General features: G+C 45.5%; 1 protein-coding gene across 5 annotated transcripts in view; it reads left to right on the top strand.

Moving 5' to 3' along the window:
• The first annotated feature begins 668 nt into the window (after positions 1–668).
• PCMTD1 (protein-L-isoaspartate (D-aspartate) O-methyltransferase domain containing 1) overlaps positions 669–22291 on the top strand; it is a 128145-nt gene continuing 106522 nt past the window's right edge. For all 5 annotated transcript variants that reach the window (XM_073631578.1, XM_073631582.1, XM_073631581.1 and 2 more), the window contains exon 1: positions 669–876. The gene's annotated coding sequence lies outside the window, so the exon portion shown is untranslated. The remainder of the gene's footprint in view (positions 877–22291) is intronic.

The following is a 22291-nucleotide window of genomic DNA, read 5'->3' as shown; positions in this document are numbered from 1 at the left end:
TCATAGCGCAAAAAATAAGAACCCTAGAGATGATCAAATACCACCAAAAGAAAGCTCTATTTGTGGGAGGGGGGGAGATAAAAATGCCATTTGGGTACAGCGTTGCATGACTGCGCAATTGTCATTCAAAATGTGACTGTCCTGAAAACTGAAAATTGGCCTGGACAGGACGGGGGTGAAAGTGCCCCAAATTGAAGTGCACACCTCCTAACATTGTGAGATGGGAATGAGGGACACCTACTAGCAAATGTATGTAGGCATAGGACACGCCCCCTGCCACACCCCCTTAAAGGAGAAATAACCTCCCCAAAAAAAGGTTAATTAAATACATAAGTGCTTTTTTTTTTACCACCACTATTCCTTTATATTGGCTTTTAAAATGTACAAATGCAGCAATTTAGAAATTGGATGAAGGGTTTAGCACTGGGAAACACTTTTTGAAAGATAAAAAGTGCATTTTATATACAACTGTATAGATCAGACCAAAATGAGGAACAAATGAGGAGGAATGAGGGACAGAGCAACATTGCTCCAAATCAGGGACGGTTGGGAGATATTGCAGGGGTTAATCCCCCCCCCAAAGTTTGAAAACAACGTTGGCGATGACATGATCCTGCCCAAGTTTATAGGAGATTGATGTATTGAAGGGCTGTCAGGAGCCCCCTGGCGGCGGATGGAGGAAGTGTTTTCACGTGTAGAGGGAGGCCGGGGATGCGGCCTGACAGAACCCAGGCTGTACACGGGCCTGTATACGCTCCGCACTCCCCCCGCCGTGTCCTGCATCGCCACAAACAGCTCGGGTCACCTCCTAGAAGACGGCGGGCGAGCAGGGACCGAGTGTGCCGCCACCCCTGACACCCTTCCACGCTTCTCATGGTGAGTGCTCGGTGTCTGGCTCAGGAGAAGAGCTCTCCGGCTTGTGGCGCAGTCAGCAGCTGTGTGTGCGCCAGGCAATGCAGGGGCCCTGACAGGAGGAGGGGGCGGGGCCTGCTGCTGGGACTTGTAGTTCTTCAGGGTCATCCTTGTGTAGTGTCCCCTCCCTATATATGTGACATTGTCCCCCTCCCATCCCCCTCTGACAGCTCTCCTATGACAACTCTGACTGAACTTTTCCCTGTGTCCCCCACATCCTGGGGCTCATTCACACCTATCAGAATGGTCCCCTGTGTGCACCAATCACATCGCTGTGCCGTGTCTGTACACAACGCTGCGCAATGCATACACCTGGCTGCCGACTCACTTTGTGACGCTCTAATAAACTTTCATCCCTTGCTGACCGCCAGCGGTACAGGTACTGAGGGCGAGCAGCGGATCCAGGCACTTCCTGCTGGCCTGTGCTGTGATTGGACACAAGTTTGTCAGCAGGTTACAGCCAATTGTTTTGGCTGCATACCTGTCAATTGGTTGTAGCCAACCACAGGACAAAGATCTTGCTGGATTTCTCCCTGCTATCAGGCACTATAGATGGGCTTGGGCATGTTTGAGATCTTTAGTCCCAACCCACCTGCCCAATCCTGCCAGGAAGCCGACACTGCACACCGCTAATCACAGGCGTTGAGACGTTTCCCGATCTGTGCAGCACACGGTTCACCACCTAAGGTTAGGGTTGCACCGATACCACTTTTTTATGACCGAGTAAAAGTACCAATATTTTTTTTTTCAAGTACTCGCCGATACCGATTACTGATACTTTTTTTTTTTTTTTTTAATGTTAAGTGACAGTTTTCAAAGCACAATACAGACTAACAATATCCTTTTTTATAATTATGAAGACTGATGGGTACTGATTTGTAGCACTGACAGGTGACACTGACTGATGGGTACTGATTTGTAGCACTGACAGGTGACACTGACTGATGGGTACTGATTTGTAGCACTGACAGGTGACACTTACTGATGGGTACTGATTTGTAGCACTGACAGGTGACACTTACTGATGGGTACTGATTTGTAGCACTGACAGGTGACACTGACTGATGGGTACTGATTTGTAGCACTGACAGGTGACACTGACTGATGGGTACTGATTTGTAGCACTGACAGGTGACACTGACTGATGGGTACTGATTTGTAGCACTGACAGGTGACACTTACTGATGGGTACTGATTTGTAGCACTGACAGGTGACACTTACTGATGGGTACTGATTTGTAGCACTGACAGGTGACACTGACTGATGGGTACTGATTTGTAGCACTGACAGGTGACACTGACTGATGGGTACTGATTTGTAGCACTGACAGGTGACACTGACTGATGGGTACTGATTTGTAGCACTGACAGGTGACACTTACTGATGGGTACTGATTTGTAGCACTTAAAGGTGACACTTACTGATGGGTACTGATTTGCGACAATGATGGGTGGCACTTATGGGCACTGATAAGTGGCACTGACTGATGGGCACTGATTTTCAGCACTGATAGGTGGCACTTATGGGCAATGATAGGTCGAGTTGATTGGTAGGCAGTGGCGCTGAAATGCAGCACTGATAATTTCTGGCAGCCTGGCATGATAAAATGAAATCGATAAAGAGTAAAGTATACAAGAGCCCATCTTAATACACCCTGCACTCGACGTCAGTAAGCCTAGTCAGAATGCAGCAGCGGACATCTTGTTACACCCAGGCCATATATAGTTAGTGAACTATATGGGCTGGGTGTAACAAGATATCCGCTGCCGCCTTGTGACTGCAGGCTTACTGAGGCGGAGAGCAGGGTGTGCCAAGATGAGCATCGTGGTATACAGTCTCTGAGGGAGACTCGGGCCGTCACTTCTGTTAACGATTCTGACGGCCCAGGTCACCGATTCTGATGGGTGGCACATGTGACTGCGGCCCACACCCCTGCCTCATAAGCTTACATTTCGCTGCAAGGACTTGTGCTCCGCTCTGCCTTCTCCACCCACTGCCTTCCGGGAGATTCTGCATGTAAAAGGTATTGGGTGAAGCTTCGGGAGCATTTGCCTAAGTACACGTACTCGGACAAATATTCAGTATCGGCACTGATACTAGTATCAGTATCGGTGCAACCCTGCTTTAGGTCCACCTTTTACTGCTACGTTGCTGTAACCGTGCACTGGATCATACGTGATCCGACACTTCCGGGTAGGGGGGCGCTCATGATTACACACAGCGGAAGTTGATTGGCGGGTGCAGGGTACACAATGTCCTCTGGCAACCGCTGATCGCCAGGCAGAGTGACAGAACGGCGGTCTGCCTATGTAATCAAGCAAATTGCCATTCTTTTAAGAGGGAAGGGATGGAGTTTGTGTTCTTACAAAGCAGGGAATAAATTCCGCTAGTAAAAGCACCTCACACAGTAAACACTGGCTAGGCACACAGTTAACCCTTTGATTGCTCCTGATGTTGACCCCCTTCCCAGCCATGTGTGCTCATTAGTACAGTGACGGTGCATATTTTTTGCATTGATCACTGTATTAGTGTCACTGGTCCCCAAAAAGTGTTATAATGTCCACCTCAATATCACAGTCCCGCTATAATTCGCTGATCGCCGCCATTATTAGTAAAAAATAAATGAACATGTACCATAATTTGTAGACGCTATAACATAACACTATACCCAAATGATATTTTGATAATTTTTTTTCAAACAAATAGAGCTTTCTTTTGGTGGTATTTGATCACCTTTGCGGTTTTTATTTTTTGCGCTATAAACAAAAAAAGAGCGATATTTTTGAAAAAAAAACAATATTTTTTACCTTTTGCTATAATAAATATCTAAATTAAAAAAAAATAAATAAATGTTTTCCTCAGTTTAGCCTGATATGTATTCTTCTACATATTTTTGGTTAAAAAAAAAATTGCAATAAGCGTACATTGATTGGTTTGTGCAAAAGTTATAGCATCTGCAAAATAGGTTATTGATTTATGGCATTTTTATTATTATTATTTTTTTTTACTAGTAATGGCGGTGATCTGCGATTTTTATCGTGACTGCGGCAGACAGATTGGAAGCTTTTGAGACTTTTTAAAACCATTGACATTTATACAGCGATCAGAGCTATAAATAGACACTGATTACTGTATAAATGTCACTGGCAGGGAAGGGGAACACCAGGGGACGATCAAGGGGTTAATTGTGTTCCCTGACTGTGTGTTCTAACTGTCGGGGGGATGGGACTGACTGGGGGAGGAGACCTATCGGTGTTCCTATATACAAGGAACATGCGATCTGTCTCTACTCCCCTGACAGGACGTGGATCTGTGTGTTTATACACACAGATCCACGTTCCTGCTCTATCACGAGCGATCGCGGGTGCCAGCAGACATCGCAGCCGCCGGACACGTGCATCCTGCGGAGCTCATATGACTATGGGTGGGATGGGATGTGGTTAAAGCACAAACATAAAAACCGCAAAGGTGATCAAATACCACCAAAACAAAACTCTGTGGGGAAAAAAAAACACACATTTTACATTTTTATTTTTTTTTTTGTGCTCTTTCTCACGTTTTTATTGAGCTATTTTGAGCTTTTTTCAGCAAAAGTGTTTTGTTTTTTTCCCACAGACCCTCCTAGATAGTATTTTCGTAACCATGTATAAACAAAAAGCTGGAACAAATGTTTCTGTGCGTTTTTACGCTTTTTGGGGCACTAGCTCCTCTCAAAAATGCGAGTTTGGTGGGTTTTTTTTCTGCCTTTAGGAGCATATGCGTGAAAAATCCCTAGTGTGCATGGACACGTTGGGGTGGATTTACTAAATAAAGGCACTTGGAAGTGCAGTCGTTGTAGATCTGAGGGGAATCTCTGCTGATTTTATCATCTAATCATGTACAAGCAAAAATGCTGTTTTTTATTTTCCTTGCATGTTTCCCTTATGCCGCGTACACACGGTCGGACTTTTCGTCTACAAAAGTCCAACGGACGCTGACGGACTAAAGCTGGCTGGTAATCCGATCGTGTGTGGGCTTCTCCGGACTTTCAGCGGACTTTTTCAGCCTCAAATCCGACGGACTTTAGATTTGAAACATGCTTCAAATCTTTCCGACGGACTCGAGTCCGGTCGAAAAATCCGCTCGTCTGTATGCTAGTCTGACGGACAAAAACCCACGCTAGGGCAGCTATTGGCTACTGGCTATCAACTTCCTTATTTTAGTCCGGTGTACGTCATCACGTAAGAATTCGACGGACTTTTGTGTGATCGTGTGTAGGCAAGTCTGTTCGTTAGAAAGTCCGCCGAAAGTCCGTCGAAAGTCTGTCGGACAGGCTGTCGGACTTTTGTAGCTGAAAAGTCCGACCGTGTGTACGCCCCATTAGATCTACAGCAACTGCACTTCCATGTGCACTTGCAGTGCTTTTAGAAGTGCACAGTGGATTTTCCTTTAGTAAATACCCCCATTGGCTAACATGGAGGGGAGTTTCTAGGCAGAAAAAATAAGAGCCTGTAGGAGCCGTGTTAACGTAACACAGTGCTGTTTTGCAAAAAATGGCCAGGTCATGAAGGGGGTAAATCTTCCAGAGGTCAAGTGGTTAATTCCTTGATGGCCCTCTTGATCACTCCTGTCACCCAGCCAGTGTCATTAGTACAGTATTATCACAGTATTAGTGTCACTAGAGACATCAGTGTCAGCACCGAATTGCCCCCCATCCTTACACAGTCACATCAGTCAATGATTATTGCCATTTCCAATATAGTGTCTGTACAGATCAGTATCTTGATCACAATGCGAGCTATACCAGTGTCCCCAATAGTATAGGGTCCCCAAAAACGCAGTTTGCTTTTTACCAAAGACATGTAACAGAATACATTTTGGCCTAAATTTATGAAGAAATTAGATTTTATCGAATATGTTTTATAGCAAAGTAGAAAAAAAAAATATTTTTTGAAATTTGGCCTTTTTCATCTATATAATAAAATATAACAGTGGTGATCAAGTACCACCAAAAGAAAGCTCTATTTGTGTTAAAAAAAAAAAAATGATAAAAATTTAATTTGGGTACAGCGTTGCATGACTGTGCAATTGCTAGTTAAAGTACGGCAGGGCTGAATAGCAAATTTTACCATGGTCATGAAGGGGGTAAAACCTTCCAGAGGTAAAGTTGTTAAAGGAAGAAGAGAATGCGATACACATAAACACTCTGGTTTTGACAGCCCGCTGATTTCAATGGGCTGACAAATGCAGGGAGAATGCACAAGAAGTAAGGCAGACGTTACTTTTTTAAGATGGCACCGCACCAGACTGCACAGTACCATGCAGTTTGGTGGCTGCAAACAGCAGCAAGGGCAGGATGTTCCTGTGCGGTGCAGGAAATGTGCACAGAATGTGCCTTTCCCATAATGCATTCCAGTGTGAACCAGCCCCTAAATCGGAAGTCATGCATAGTATAGCAAGGACCTGCCGCATTTTAATCAATGCATGGGCAGGCTGGTTGTACAACCAGCCTGTTGGGAAATTTCCGTACGATCAGCACCACCAGCCATAGCCAACAGCAGTGATCAGTATATTTTTATGGCAGGGAAGTCTCCCCTTTGTGAGACTACAATACCTCAACAGGAGTGATTTCCCCATCCACATGAAGTGTATGGATGGGGGAATCAATTATTTATTTTTTCCTTCAACCTGCTGGTTGAACGAAACAAAAAGATGAATCCTATATAGGCTGTTTTAGTTTACGTTTCCCTCAACTGTTTTCCATCCCTTGCTGTCATCTCTCTCTAGGTGCTGGTGTTTGGCCATCTTCATTGGCGTCACATGTGCAGGGGAGTCATCCCGACACACATGGACCGTGCCAGCGACTTAAGCTGAGCTGCGCATGCACAGCTCAGTTTACATGCCAGAGAAGGCTGCAAGCATGCAGGTAGGAGTTGTTGCAGAAGAGGCATTGCAGAAAAGAGCTGCCTGCTCACAGTTTGTGACTTTAGTTTGGTTTTAACTTACCACAGATTCTTAGTCAATTCTGAGGGCTCAATTAAACACCAAACTATATTTAGTTTGCTCAAGCAAGGTTTTTTTTTAAAACCCTTTAGGACAACATTCTAATCACTGTCATCGTTGTGGGGTGCACTCTATCAGCGCCCCCAGAACTGCGACCGAGCTGTCAACTTTTGAAAAATGGGAGCCAGTAGGTGTGACTCCCTGTGATACCAGCACTGTGCAGCCAGTCACAATGTGGGAAGATCGGGAGCCCCAACTACCAGCTCTGGGCATCACAGCCCATTTATAGTGGAACTAAATCCACCCACTTAAAGTAAAACTAAAGGCAAACCTATTTTTTCATTTTGGGTAGTGTAAGGGATAGATCTACCCCATCATTTCTTTTTATTCTTTTTAATAAAAAAAAAAATGTTGCCATCTGTGTCCTATAGGAGAGATTTCCCTTCACTTCCTATCCAATAGCCAAAACAGGAAGTCAGAAGAAATCCCTCCAAAGTGAGGGAATCTGGGGGTATAATAAGAACTAGTGTCTCCCCACTTTTCCTTTCAATGATGATGGTAAACAGAAAAGATAGAGAGGGTGAATCTCCCCGACAGCGGCACAGATGCAAATAAAAACTGACAGGTGTTCTAATCCCTCTCCACTTTTATCCAACACTAAAAAGTAAAGTTTGCCTTTGTTTATACTCTGTTTCCAAAAACAGTTACATTCAAGACAACTGGTGTCATAGCTGATCACATGTGCAGCGCCATGGCAACTGCACATCAAACAGAGGCTAACTTCCTTGGCTGTGAAGGCTGGCAGGGTTTAGTTCTGTTTTAAAGCCCTGGCAATAGCCAGCATAAAAGGGTTAATAAAATACTTATTAAAGCGTTACTAAACCCAGGACCCTGTATTCCTTATATCTGATCTCCCACAGAATATGGCAATGCAATTATTTTAGTAAATATAAACTTCTAAATACCTTTTTTCATCAGCAGTGCAGGCATACCTCACTTTTAAGTACACAATGGGGTTTATTTACTAAAGCTGGAAAGTGCAAAATCAGGCTCACTTCTGCATAGAAACCAATGAGCTTCCAGGTTTTATTACCAAACCTTAATTGAACAAGCTGGGGTTAGAAGCTCATTGGTTTCTATGCAGAAGTGAGCCTGATTTTGCACTTTCTAGCTTTAGTAAATAAACCCCATTGTGTACTTAAAAGTGGGGTATGCCTGTATATAGCAGTCTTATGACTTCTATCGGTGTCTGGTTAAAACTTGTAGGAGGAGTTTTCATTCTCCTCTGACTGTCTTATGAGCCTGCAGGACCCCTGACCCTCTGTCTGGACAGTGCTGATTATCCCTGTGCTGATCACATGCACACTCCCAAGAAAAAGAAAAGCTCTCTAGTAATACACACCAAACTGAGCATGTGCAAAGTGCCTCCAAGGCTCCGTACTATCAGGAGATGGTTAGGAGACAGTGGAAGAATGGGAGGATCAGAGAACACAGGCTCAAACCGCCTTTTAACACAATGCAGAGGATTAATTCCTTAGGCTCCACAGTGAGTATAACAAGCATGCTTTACTGCATATACAGTCTGATTTTACTGTTGTGGGTTTAGTAATACTTTTAATATCTTTTTTTTAATCCTGTCTTGCATCTCCTGCAGACTCTTTGCAGCTACTTGCTGTCTACGTGTATGGCATTTCTCAGGGGGTTCTGATGGTGAGAATACCCGATCATGCCTGTGCAATGTACACTGACATGGACGCTTGTAGTCTCCATTGGGAGAGCATGTGACAGGGTGACAACGCAGGAGAACAGTTAGGAACAGGAAGTGTTGTCACCCTATGAGGACCCATTTTAGACTGGCGGATACAAGTAAGAGTGCAATTTTTGCTGGCAGAGGAACTCTCTCTATGTACATTCTGTGTGTGAACAGCTGTAGCCAGATTTATACTCCATTTGTAGAAATTGATGGTTGGCGCCACTATTGTTCACGTGTAACTACTCATCTGTAGTTACATGCAATTACCGGCCCTGGACACAGATAGATAGACGCAGCTGATCATCCAGTATGTATGCAGGCATTGCACAGAGTGCCCCATCTGAATGAGACCTTCATATCAGGATCACCACTGTTATTATAATGGGGCGTACACACGGTCGGACTTTTCGTCTACAAAAGTCCAACGGACGCCGACGGACTAAAGCTGGCTGGTAATCCGATCGTGTGTGGGCTTCTCCGGACTTTCAGCTGACTTTTTCAGCCTCAAATCCGACGAACTTTACATTTGAAACATGCTTCAAATCTTTACGTCGTAACTACGACGGACCCCGAAATCCGCTCGTCTGTATGCTAGTCCGACGGACAAAAACCCACGCTAGGGCAGCTATTGGCTACTGGCTATGAACTTCCTTATTTTAGTCCGGTGTACGTCATCACGTACGAATCCGTCGGACTTTTGTGTGGTCGTGTGTAGGCAAGTCCGTTCGTTAGAAAGTCTGCCGCAAGTCTGTCGGACAGGCTGTCGGACTTTTGTAGACGAAAAGTCCGACCGTGTGTACGCCCCATAATGCCGCGTACACACGGTCGGACTTTTCGTCTACAAAAGTCCAACGGACGCCGACGGACTAAAGCTGGCTGGTAATCCGATCGTGTGTGGGCTTCTCCGGACTTTCAGCAGACTTTTTCAGCCTCAAATCCGACGGACTTTAGATTTGAAACATGCTTCAAATCTTTACGTCGTAACTACGACGGACCCCGAAATCCGCTCGTCTGTGTGCTAGTCCGACGGACAAAAACCCATGCTAGGGCAGCTATTGGCTACTGGCTATGAACTTCCTTATTTTAGTCCGGTGTACGTCATCACGTACGAATCCGTCGGACTTTTGTGTGGTCGTGTGTAGGCAAGTCCGTTCGTTAGAAAGTCTGCTGCAAGTCCGCCGAAAGTCCGCAGGAAGTCTGTCGGACAGGCTGTCGGACTTTTGTAGACGAAAAGTCCGACCGTGTGTACGCGGCATAAGTGTGTTTTGAAAATGGCAGAGCATATATCAGGTTTTAGTAGTTGTGTTTCTGTATACTTGGACTGCTGACCATCCATCAGCAACAAAGTAAAGTTTTGCTCATTACTCTGGCAGTGGAGTCATACTGCCTGTGTTTTCAGTGTTGCCACAGCAGTGTTTACCATGAGCCCCCGAGCCGTTCTCAGCTCATCTGTCATACATTTCAGCAAGCTCTAAACTCTGCTTAGAAGAAAGCCTGAAGATCTCCGAGTCAGGTTACTTCCACTTTCTTTGTTATGCTCAGTTCAGCGCTGCACTTGGATGTTATGCAACTTGCAGGCCCTTCCCCATAAATAGACAGATGTTTACCTGCCATAAGTGATAATAAACATGACATCAGTGCAGCCCCGCAAACCAAAGAACTGGTTCAATGAGTCATCCTTATCAGACAATAGAAACATGAATTTTTATAGTCATGAACCTTATTTAAAAACATGTCTGTGTGGGAAAGATGCTAAATTGTTTCACATGCTGACAATAAATAAACATCCCAAGTCACTTGTGTAAAAAATCAAATCTAGGCAATCCATGGAGGTTACAGTTACCTGTAGAATGGGCAGATTGGGTAAACTGCAGTACAAAGAGCAGAGCAGATTGCAGTCTATTACCGCAAGGTTAGGATTTGACAGGAGTAGCTAATCTAAATGACCAGATTGTGTAAGCTGAGTGTTTTTAGTCATTTTTCAGGCTTTTTTTTTTAAACCTTACAGACATAATTGCGCATGCGTCATTCTCAGGGCCGGTACAAGGGGTGGGCGGAAGGGACGGATGCCCTGGGCGGAGCAATTTATTGTAGGAAGGGGGCGCAGTGCTGGCAGTGTGCTGTTAAACTTTCTGGGCAACAAGTGACTTGACTACCGCCAGCCGCCCCTACAACACTGCAGAGCTGCGCTTGCTTGCAAAGATGTGCCGAGTGCGCTCCTGCACCTGGCACAAGCCAAGGACCTGGTCTTCCCTTCCCTGTCAAGTGGAGCGTGGAGTAATCTCCGCCCAACAGGGGAATCTGAGTCTCGGGGAGGCATGATGTGACATCACCGAGAGGCCGGCCAGGAGGCGGGTAGAGAGAAAGGACCATAGAGAGCTGCCAGGGGAGAGGAGGAACCAACCAGGCAGTAACAATGTAAGCAGATGGGCATCTATGAATGAATGAATGAATCGGCTAACTCTGGTGGTGGGGGGGTGTTGAGGCGGACAGGTGAGATTAATAATTAATGGTTTTCCAATAGTATTTGCAATATGCATTAATGACCAGTGTCAGTTAATTTACCCCTTTGGGCTGCATTAGTAGCACCAGTATCAGTGTTCATTAACCCCTTCATGCTGCAGCATAACACTGCCACCACTGCCACTAATGCAGGACAAATGGGTTAATTAAGACCCCTTTCACACTGAGCTGCGGGCCGCTTTACCGGTAAAGCGCCCCTAGTTTTAGGGGCGCTTTACCGTCGTTTTAGTGCCGCTATTTGCCCGCTACCGGCTAAAGAAAGGGTTAAATGCGCCCTAAAAGCGCCGCTGCCGAAGCGCTTTGCAGGCACTTTGGCAGCGGTGCCCTTTCATTTCAGTGGGCAGGGGTGGTTTAGGAGTGGTGTATACACTGCTCCAAAGAAGCTGCTTGCAGGACCTTTTTTTAATGTCTGCCAGCGCAGCGCCCCAGTGTGAAAGCAATCGGGCTCTCACATTGGGGCTGCAGGGGAGGCATTTTTCAGGCGCTTTACAGGCACTATTTTTAGCCCTTTAGCGGCTAAAAAATGCCTCAGTGTGAAAAGGGTCTAACTGACATTGGTCATTAATGCATTAGTAACCAGTGGCAATACATGAACCCCCTCATGCTGCATATTACAAATACCATTGGTAATTAAAGGGTAAGTTCACCTTTACAAAGAAATTGAAAAATCTGTAAAGTTAACTTACACAGGACGCTCTCCTCGCCCCCCCCCCCTCCGGTCCCGCTGACGAAGAGCGTGGCAATCGCCCGCTATGAATAAGACATCGGGTTGCCAAAACGTACCTTGGCAGCAGGTATGTTTAGGGGAATTCTAATTGGTCGGCGCCATTCAGTCAGTACCTACGTAGCCCGTCCTGTCACCGCAGGCGAAGAGGAGAGAAAGCCGCAGGGATTTTAAATCCCCAGACCGGTACAGCGGTGAAACGAGCTGTCGGTGAGGGGGATCGCTGGACTCCAGGTTAGCAGGACTGGGGGGGGATGGGGAGGGGGTCCAATGCAAGTTCACTTTACAGATTTTCTGTAAGGTGAACTTAAACTTTAACCATTTGCCGACTCGCCACAGTACATATACTGCGACGGGGCTGCAGCTACAGTATTGTATTGTAGTGTTGTATTGTTTTAAGTGTTTCCTGGTTTTGAAAGGACTCTGACTCTTTCTTTATACCGGGGGGGGCAGTTTGGTCGTGTTCGATCCGCTTATGCAGAGCGGACACGGCCTGCTCTCTTCTGTGGGTGGCCGGAAGTAAACAGACCACCTGTCCGTTTACACCTGACTGCCATCTGCACATAGCACTTGTCCCTGTTAACATTTGTGCAGTGGTTGCAGAGTAGTGTGGTTGGATAGCTGGCCCACCCCTTTCTCCTCCATTATCTGACCATGCTGAATTTAGGAGACAGACTTCTGACTGATAGCACACAACCCCTGCTTCCTTTGAACACTGCCAGAAGAGATATCTGCATCCCTCCTTGCCATGCAACCCTTTGCCTCTTCTGCTTTCTTTGTATTAACTGAGCCGTAGACCAGCTAGTTTGGAGGACTTTATTACAGTAGTAGCTGGTGGTTTCTGTTGTGCATGACCGCAGCTGGAGAGGAGCTCCCCCATTCCCAAATAAAACAAGCTGACAACAAACAAGTTGGTTACTACGTTTGTTCCAGAGAGAATATTGTGTGTGCCGTTGGTGTTGTGGACTTGTGTTTTAATGAATTACAGTGCTTCTCTCAAGATGCTGCCATTTACAACACAATCCACTACTACTGTCGCAATCTCCTCTGAATCAGCTGGCAGCTCCACAAGGTCGTGGACTTGATGTTTTATTAGTACAAACAGAGGAGTTAAAACCTAACCAGGTTTCTTGTGACTTTAAATAGTTTTGACCAAGATGGTCCAACACACTGTTTGCTTCACTAACAGATGCAAGGACTGTGAACACTGTATAAACTGTATGTAGCCTCAGCTTCCTGCTCCCAGAAGAAAATCAAGTCAGGCTGAGCACTGCTCAGCTATTCACAGCAAACCCAATCAAATACCAATGAGAATTACAAGTGAATACAAATACTTGTGTATGCAGAGCTGCTCGTAGTGGGACCAAAGGTCTATATAGTGAAGGAAAAATTTGCTAAATACATTTTCATACCGCGCTCTATTATAAATATAGATCAATATTAAAGTCCATAAACTGCCACCAATAAATCTCCAATCAAGTGATGTAAATATACTTTGTATAGTGAACAAAGTGCCATCTTCCACCGTGAATGTGAGCAAACCTCCTACTCACTCACCACACAAACATGACACCCATTACAGGTAGTCCAATGAGCCTGAGTGACACAGGGGTGGATCCTCCAATGAAAGAGACAGTCAACACCGGTATAAAGCCAACACAATATAGTTCATATATTAAAGAGAGAAAGAGTACTCATTAAGTAGTATAAAACTAATGTATTCCATAAAAAAAAGGCACTTACAGTTCATTAAACATCAAATGGCTTGTGGACAACAGCAGGTACGCTGATTGCCTTTCACCTGCGTTCCAGGGAGCAAAAGACGGAAGTGACGTGTCACACGCTAGCTAACCAACGCGTTTCATCAGCAACGTCTGATGTCATCAGGGGTCATGTGATACAAAGTATGTTTACTTCACTTGATTGGAGATTTATCGGTGGCAGTTTATGGACTTTAATATTCATTTATATTTATGATAGAGTGCGGTATGAAAATATATTTTGCAAATTTTTCCTTCAAATAGACTAGCTTGGTCCAACTAACTATTTATTTTTAACTTATTTTCATTTTATATAGAGAAATACAGGAAATATATACACAATTTAAATTGTATTTAAAATATGCGCATGCGTGGCAGCTCCCCAGATGGCCACCAGCGTCTAGAGCTCCACACCACCATGGCCCCTTAACAGCCACCGGAGCTTGCGGAGCGCTCCCTCACACCTCTCACCGGGATTCACGAGCAGGGGAAATCCCCGGGAACCCTCCGATGACCGCGGCACAAGTCAGGAGAAACCTATCGTGCCAGATGACAGCTGCGGCGGGTCCGATCAGCTACGCCAAGAGGGCGGTCGCTTCATGAGGCTTACACACAGCAGAAGACACAAATGACTCCATTGCGGACCAGGAGTCGCCTTCCCCAGGTACCGCTCATCCTCCCCTGCACCTGGCCACATCTCCCGCTTCCACGGAATCTTTGCTGGGCAGACTGAGCACTGGTCTCCCCTCTACCCCCATGCTGGATCCTCACACAGGCCTGCTTTTGGCTGTGAGTGAAGTGAATGAAGCAACTCCTACCCCCACTGACTTCCACTCCATGATGGAGGCTTTTGCACAAATGCTTTCAGAAAGCTTGGCACTAAATGCAGCACACATTACCTCATCCATCCATGCTGATCTGCAGCAAATTGGATTGAGAATTGACATGATAGAGAAAAAAGCTGATCAATCTGTGGCACAGATTAATCAAAATTCTGCCAGGCTCCAAGATGTGCAGGATCAACTAGAAACAGCTTTTGCAAAGATCGACGACCTCGAGAACAGATCGAGATCCTATAACTTTAGGATTAGGGGACTCCCTGAATCTGAAAAAGAGATTCAATCGGCTGTTAAATCTCTCATAAAGGGACTTATCCCAGATATTGCTGAACAATTGCTTAATGCCTTGAGCTGGATAGAGCTCACAGGGCCCTACAACGCCCCCGCTCAGATGGTTTCCCCAGGGACATCATTGTAAAACCCCACTTTTATTCAGTAAGGGAGGAGGTGATGAAGAAGTCAAGGAACTCTGACAATCTCACATAAATGGGCACAAAATCCAGATTTTTGCCGACCTATCCTCCTACTTTAGATCTTAATGGTTAAGGAAATCGCTTATAGATGGTCATTCCCTCTCTGCCTGAACTTTTCCTACAGGAACAAAGGTTTCAGCTTCTCTTCTTTTGTAGAAGGGGAACGTCTTTTGCTACAACTTAGTTTAACTGCACAGGAATCACCCTCCACACAGGCCAACAGAGGAACCCCCTCCTCTACAAAGAGACCTCCGCCAGCAAGCCCGCTGCAACCCACTTGGCTGAAACAAAATTCTAAGAGATCCAAAGAAAATCTCCCGCCATGATGGTCAGACCCCCTCTAAAAGATCAGGGCCCTGATCTGTGACTTTGCTTCTTTCCACACGTCTTTGGGGGAACTCCCCTGTTTTCCCCATTTTGAAAGCCCCAGCTGGAGCTGACCCCGCACCTGCATTGACTGACTCAGCTGAAGCTCATCTCCCCTTTGCAGCAGGACTGGCCTATGCTGTGCAACTGGGGCCTCAGACTTGGGCCTGGGGGAGGGTGGGAGTAATTACCCCTTTAGCCCCTCAGGGGGCTCCTACAGACTGCAGACCGCCTGTTACAGGCGGCCTTCCGATTTTGTCTTCAGCCCCTCGAGGGGGGCTCTAGTCCTCATCCCCTGATTGTTGTAGCAATGGTTCATTGTTGTTGAAATGGTTCTTTCCCGCATGCTTTTCTAACTTATTCCTCTGAACAGTCCATATATACAGCAACTCCTATGGAGCAGAGGCAATCTCATATTATACTCGGGGGGGGGGGGGGGGGGGGATATACCTCCGTTATGGCTAATGGATCTAGATATCACCCTGAACTGGGCCTGTTTGCCCCCCTGGATCTCCAGTTCTTCAGGCTGGGAAGCCGGGGTGGCTGCAGGGCCTGGGGAGGGTACCTGGTGCTATAATTTGATTAAGTTTAGTTATCAGAATGGGGCGCTCTGTATTACATATATTATAGGCTCTTTGAACACCTTAAGTTAAGTTTGTTTTTAGGTGGCGGGGCTGTGGTAGACCCAGTGCACCTACAGTAGGATCCGTGGGCACCCTTGGTGCCCTTGGATTCTTACCGGACTCCCTACAGTCAGGGCATTCCAGACCTCTCAGGTTAAGGGGTAGGAGATGGCAAGTCCATCCCACCCCAGGGGTAGGAGGGGGTCAGGGGACCCCTGGGTTCAGCGATACTCTTATTCCCTTATGAACATAAGAATTTTGCTTCATGTTTACAATTGTGTAACCCCCTTCTCTTTTTTCATCTCTTTTTTCACCCCTTTTCTCACCCCTTTTCTTCTCTACCTTGCTAATGCTCGTCTAAGTGACCCCAGGCTCCACGGCTGTCCCTGGCCTCCCGTCCAGGTCCTAGGACATTGAAATCTCCGCCCACCTGGCTTCTCCGTGAGTATCTCTCTCAAAGTAAAAGTAAGCTACAGATCTCCCGAGCGGTTCCCTCTCCTCTGATCCATGACTAACACAATTCACTCCTCACCTACTCTCAAAATTATCTCTCACAACACTCAGGGACTTAATTCCCCCATCTAACGTAGGAAACTATTTCAACTATTTCTTTCCATGCATGCTGACATCCTCTTGCTACAAGAGACCCACTTCCCATCCACATTTAAACCCACATAGCTCCATCAGCGATACCCCTAATTCTTCACAGCATCAGCAGATAACAAAGGGGGTGGCCATCTGTTTTGCAAAACACATTAACCTCTCTCAACCGGAGACTATAGTCGACCCCCTAGGCCGCTACATATTGGTCTCTGGCTCCATAGATGGGGAGATATACACCTTTTGTATCGTATTATACCCCCAATACACTTTTTTGAATCCCTGCTAAACAAACTGCAAGTTCACCTGAAGGGGACAGTATTCTTCAGTGGAGACTCTAACACCTTCGATTTCTCCCTAGACAAATCAGCGGACGGGAAACCGAAACCCAAGCGCCCTAAAAAACAAAGCGTGAAAATAGCTAAACTGCTTCATTCCGCAGGGATGATTGATGTTTGGAGAGAGGCCAACCCGCACACAAAAGACTATACCACTTCTCAGCCCCTCACAACTCCTTTGCAAGGATAGACCACATACCACATATTCACACGCTCCACAACGATTCCTCTAATCAGAGGATCTAAGATTATAGACACCCCCTTGTCAGATCACTTGATGGTCACTCTGACCACGCAGAGAACTTCAGGATCTAGAGGCCCCCCTCGCTGGCGTCTGCAGGAGACCTGATCCAATGCACTTTACTGGAGACAGCTATTAAAGAATATTTTCTTATCAATGAGACAAGTGAAGTTTCCCCGTCAACTGTCTGGGTGGCACATAAGTCGGGGGGGGGGAAACTCATCCAGCTGGCATTGAAACTTAAGGCTGAACACAGGGCAGATAAACTAAAGCTTACGGAGGACTTTCGTTCTTTAGCGAAGACACACAAACACAATCCCACGCCTGAGTCACTTGCAAAACTAGACAAGGCCCGTGCCCTCCTTAACTTGACCCTGACGACAGTGGCAGAAAAGCATCACAGGTGGACCGGGGCTAAATTCTATTCCCAAAAAGACAGGATTGGTTCCAAACTTGCTGTCAAGCTGAGTCCTAAACAACGAACCCTAGAATTCCCTAAAATTTGAATGGCCTCTGGGGACTTAACACAAAACCCAACCAAAATAATAGAAGCTTTTTTGCAATTTTATTCTGATCTGTACAAACCGATCCCACCACCCCCGACTTCTACAGGACACATTTCTTGATAACCTCCTTTTGCCCACACTGAATAAAAACCATAGAGACCTCCTCGAGAGTCCATTCACCCAAGAGGAGATACTGGATACTATCAAATCCCTTAAACTAGGATCCTTACCTGGGCCAGATGGTTTCTCCACTGGCTATTACAAAAAATTTGGCCCCACACATGGCTCAGTCATTCAACTCTCTCAGGGATAGAGCCCCCCTTGGTACTGATCTCAACTCTGCATATATCTAAGTAATCCCCAAACCTGGCAAGGATACAAGGTGGGTAACTATCGCCCGATCTCGCTTATCAATAATGACATTAAAATAATGACTAAGATTCTCGCGAATAGAGTGGCGAGTTTTATTTCTTCATACATCCTCAGAGATCAGGTGGGCTTCATCCCTGGGAGACAGGGACTGGACCAGATTCGAAGGACTATTGACATTATCTCCTTACTCAAATCACAGTGGGATGGGGGACCCCCTTTAAAAAGGTTTTCTACTCCTCTATAGACTTTCACAAGGCCTTTGACTCAGTAGACTGGGCATACCTGTCTGATATCCTGAGGAGATGGGGCTTTGGCCCTTACTTCCTGAACCTAATCCACTCTCTTTATTCAGCCCCAACAGCGCAAGTACGCCTGATGGGCAGATACTCGGACTCCTTCTCCATAGGCAAGGGCACCAGACAGGGATGACTGCTCTCTCCCCTCCTCTTCGCAATGGCCATGGAAACATTGACTATAATCAGATTGAACCGTGACATTAAGGGGGTAATTTGTGGGGATCAGGAGCATAAGTGCACGTTATATGCCGATGATCTCCTCCTCTTTATCACCTCTCCACTAACATCTACCCCTCTGGTATATAAAATATTGCGGGATTTCAGCGAGGTATCTAGTTTGCGGGTTAACATGAACAAATCGACAGCTTTAAACATATCGGTCCCTGCGGACCTGCTCAAACAGCTTTCTTGCAACTTTGCCTTCCACTGCAATTCCATACCTAGGCATAAAACGAACGCCAGACATTAATAACCTTTTTAGAGAGAAATACCCCCCTATGATACACAAATGTAGAGGTGACATGGAAAGGTGGTCAAAATGTGGTCTATCCTGGTTGGGCAAAGTTCACGTAGTAAAGATGACTCTCCTCCCCCGTCTATTATACTTATTTCACTCTCTACCAATCCTGATAAACAATTCCTCAGTAAATTCCAGTCGGATACAGTCCGCTTTGTCTGGGGTAACAAAGGTTATAGGTGCCCCTCAGGAATACTACTCTGCTTGAAATCTTGGGTCTGCCAAACCTATGGGGGTATTTCCAAGCATCATAACTTAGACAAATTTCAATGGTGTTCTCTAGCGGCCCGAAGCCTGAATGGCTCTCTATGGAAAGACAGGCCATCCCCTTGAACACCATAGATTATCTTCTTTTGTGCGACCCAAAAACTAGACCAGCAATAATGTCCCCCAACCTTTCTCACTACATCGCCCTATGCTCCAAGCTTTTCTCACAACACTCCCTGGTATCCCCCATGAAGCCATTAGCACATTTGTTCCATAATGCTAACTTCCCCCCGGGGATGAACATTAAAGCTTTCCAATGGTGGACAGATGAGGGCCTCTACCGAATTGGTCATTTCCTCTCTCCGGCAGGTCCGCTTACCCTGTCACACTGTAGGAAGAAACTGGAAATGCCGGATTCAGAATTATTTCGATTCTCCCAAATATCTAGTTTCCTGCACTCCATCTGGATTAACAAAACGGAACCCCCCCACAATAACCCCTTACAAACATTGGTGCTCAAACACTGTGGATCAGAGGGGAGGGATCTCATTGATCTATACAGCCCTGGCGACTAACTTGGACAAACCGACCTATGCTCGGGCCTGGGAGGAGGACACCGGCAGCACTTGGACTACCTCAGATTTGTTCCGTGCGTCAAAGCATGCTTCCAAAGGTATTCTCAATATATCCCTCATTGAAGCTAGTCTTAAAGTACTGACTAGGTGGTACTATGTCCCCTCTAGACTGGCAGTGATCTATCCAGGGCATCTCCCCTATGCTTTAGCGGTTGTGAGTTGGAGGGCATGATGCTCCACATATGGTGGACTTGTCCTCGCATTAGATCTTTCTGGCAGGTTTTCCGTACCATTTAGCTCCACAACAAATGAAACGGTAACCCCTGACCCCAATATAGCACTACTAGATCGCTATATCCCGGATCTACCTAAGTACTCGCAAGCACTGTCATATTTCATTTTATTAAGAGCCAAAGTAACACTCACTAAGGCCTGGAAAAAACCTACAGTTTCCTTCCAGGGGTTCAAGAGAAAAGTCTCTTGGATAATGGCACAAGAACACATAGTAGTGAAACTTAATGACAAAATAGAGAAGTTTAATGCCACTTGGGAACCTTGGGCCACGTACTGCAATATTCCTATCTTTCCTGGTATACCACCTGGACCCACAAATGCTCCTGGTCCTCTTTGAACATATCTCTTCACACCTCTCTTCCTCTCTCAGATGTTTTCTCCTCTTCCCTGTCTGGGACAATCTGTTCCCATTTACCTTTCACATTAAGCAAGACTTATCGTCTCCCTGAAGGGGGGTTAGAAATTGTTATTGGTCAGGCTGTCAGTATGTGGTCTCAACAGGAGATACTCAGCCATACTTGAATTGACCCGTGATTTGGTTAGCATCGTTTTAATCACATCTACCTGAGGGACAGTGGCGAGACTAGGGAAGGCTCGGCCGGGGGTCCCCGGGGGGGGTTCTGTGCACCTCCACATAGCGTTCCCAAAGGGGTGGGGCGCGTGGACCCTCACGGGGTGATCAGTGGTCACCCTCCACTCAATTTCTTTCTTCCCCTCTGTCAGATATCCTGCTACCGTGTCACAAGAATCGGGGCCAGCCCATTCAGTTAAAATGGACAACCCTTGAAGCATCGCCCCGAATTAGGGCCCCCTGACAGTCCTGACCTTATCTCTTGAGATATCCAATAGTTCTCCTTTGTTATGAAGTAGTTCACATGCCTTTTTCATTTTATCTGCCTTATAAGTGATGTACTGGAACCTTTGGCTATTTGACAAAATATGCACGGTTATGCATAAATATTACTGTTATGTCTGCAATATTTTCAATAAAAAAATTTTAAATTAAAATTGTATTTAAAATAATATTTGTATATATCATTGTATTTGGTTGCGCAATTTTACTTTATCCACAACAATAAATACATACTCTTACCATAAGAGGCTTAGCTCGGTTAAAAATAGAAGGGGGAGGTGAAAGGGGGTCGCTCAGTGTTCCATATAGATAGATATAGATCTTTCCCACCATTCTGGCTAATAGGGATGAGCCGAACACCCCCCCCGGTTCGGTTCGCACCAGAACCTGCGAACGGACCTAAAATTCTCACGAACGTTAGAACCCCATTGATGTCTATGGGACTCGAACGTTCAAAATCAAAAGTGCTCATTTTAAAGGCTAATTTGCATGGTATTGTCCTAAAAAGGGGTTTGGGACCCGGGTCCTGCCCCAGGGGACATGTATCAATGCAAAAAAAACTTTTAAAAACGGACGTTTTTTCGGGAGCAGTGATTTTAATGATGCTTAAAGTAAAAAAAAAAAAAAGTGAAATATTCCTTTAAATATCGTACCTGGGGGGTGTCTATAGTATGCCTGTAAAGTGGCGTGTGTTTCCTGTGCTTAGAACAGTCCCTGCACAAAATGTCATTTTTAAAGAAAAAAAAGTCATTTAAAACTGCTTGCGGCTTTAACCACCTCAATACTGGGCATTTTCGCCCCCTTCCTGCCCAAGCCATTTTTCAGCTTTCAGCGCTGTCGCACTTTGAATGACAATTGCGCGGTCATACAACACTGTACCCAAATTAAATTGTTATCATTTTTTCCCCACAAATAGAGCTTTCTTTTAGTGGTATTTGATCACGTCTGCGGTTTTTATTTTTTGCGCTATAAACAAAAGAAGAGTGACAAGTTTTAAAAAAAACACAATAATTTTTACCTTTTGCGATAATAAATATCCAATTTTTTTTTCTTTAAAACAAATTTTTTCTCAGTTTAGGCCGATATGTATTCTTGTACATATTTTTGGTAAAAAAATCGCAATAAGCGTATATAGATTGGTTTGCGCAAAAGTTATAGCGTCTACAAAATAGGGGATAGTTTTATAACATTTTTATTTTTTTAAATTTTTTTACTGGTAATGGCGGCGATCTGCGATTTTTATCGTGACTGCGATATTGCGGCGGACACATCGGACACTTTTGACACATATTTGGGACCATTGACATTTATACAGCGATCCATGCTATAAAAATGCATTGATTACTGTATAAATGTGACAGGCAGTGAAGGGGTTAACACTAGGTGGTGATCGAGGGGTTAACTGTGTTGCTAGGGAGTGATTCTAACTGTAGGGGGCGGGGACTCACAAGGGGAGGAGACCGATCGGTGTTCCGCTGTACTGGGAACACATCATCGGTCTCCTCTCCTCTGACAGGACCGTGGATCTGTGTGTTT

This window comes from Aquarana catesbeiana, linkage group LG05 (genome assembly GCF_042186555.1).
Source record: "Aquarana catesbeiana isolate 2022-GZ linkage group LG05, ASM4218655v1, whole genome shotgun sequence".
In the NCBI taxonomy this organism is placed as follows: Eukaryota; Metazoa; Chordata; class Amphibia; order Anura; family Ranidae; genus Aquarana; species Aquarana catesbeiana.
The sequence above is the reverse complement of the archived record's forward strand: the minus strand, read 5'-3'. Positions and strand labels throughout refer to the sequence as shown.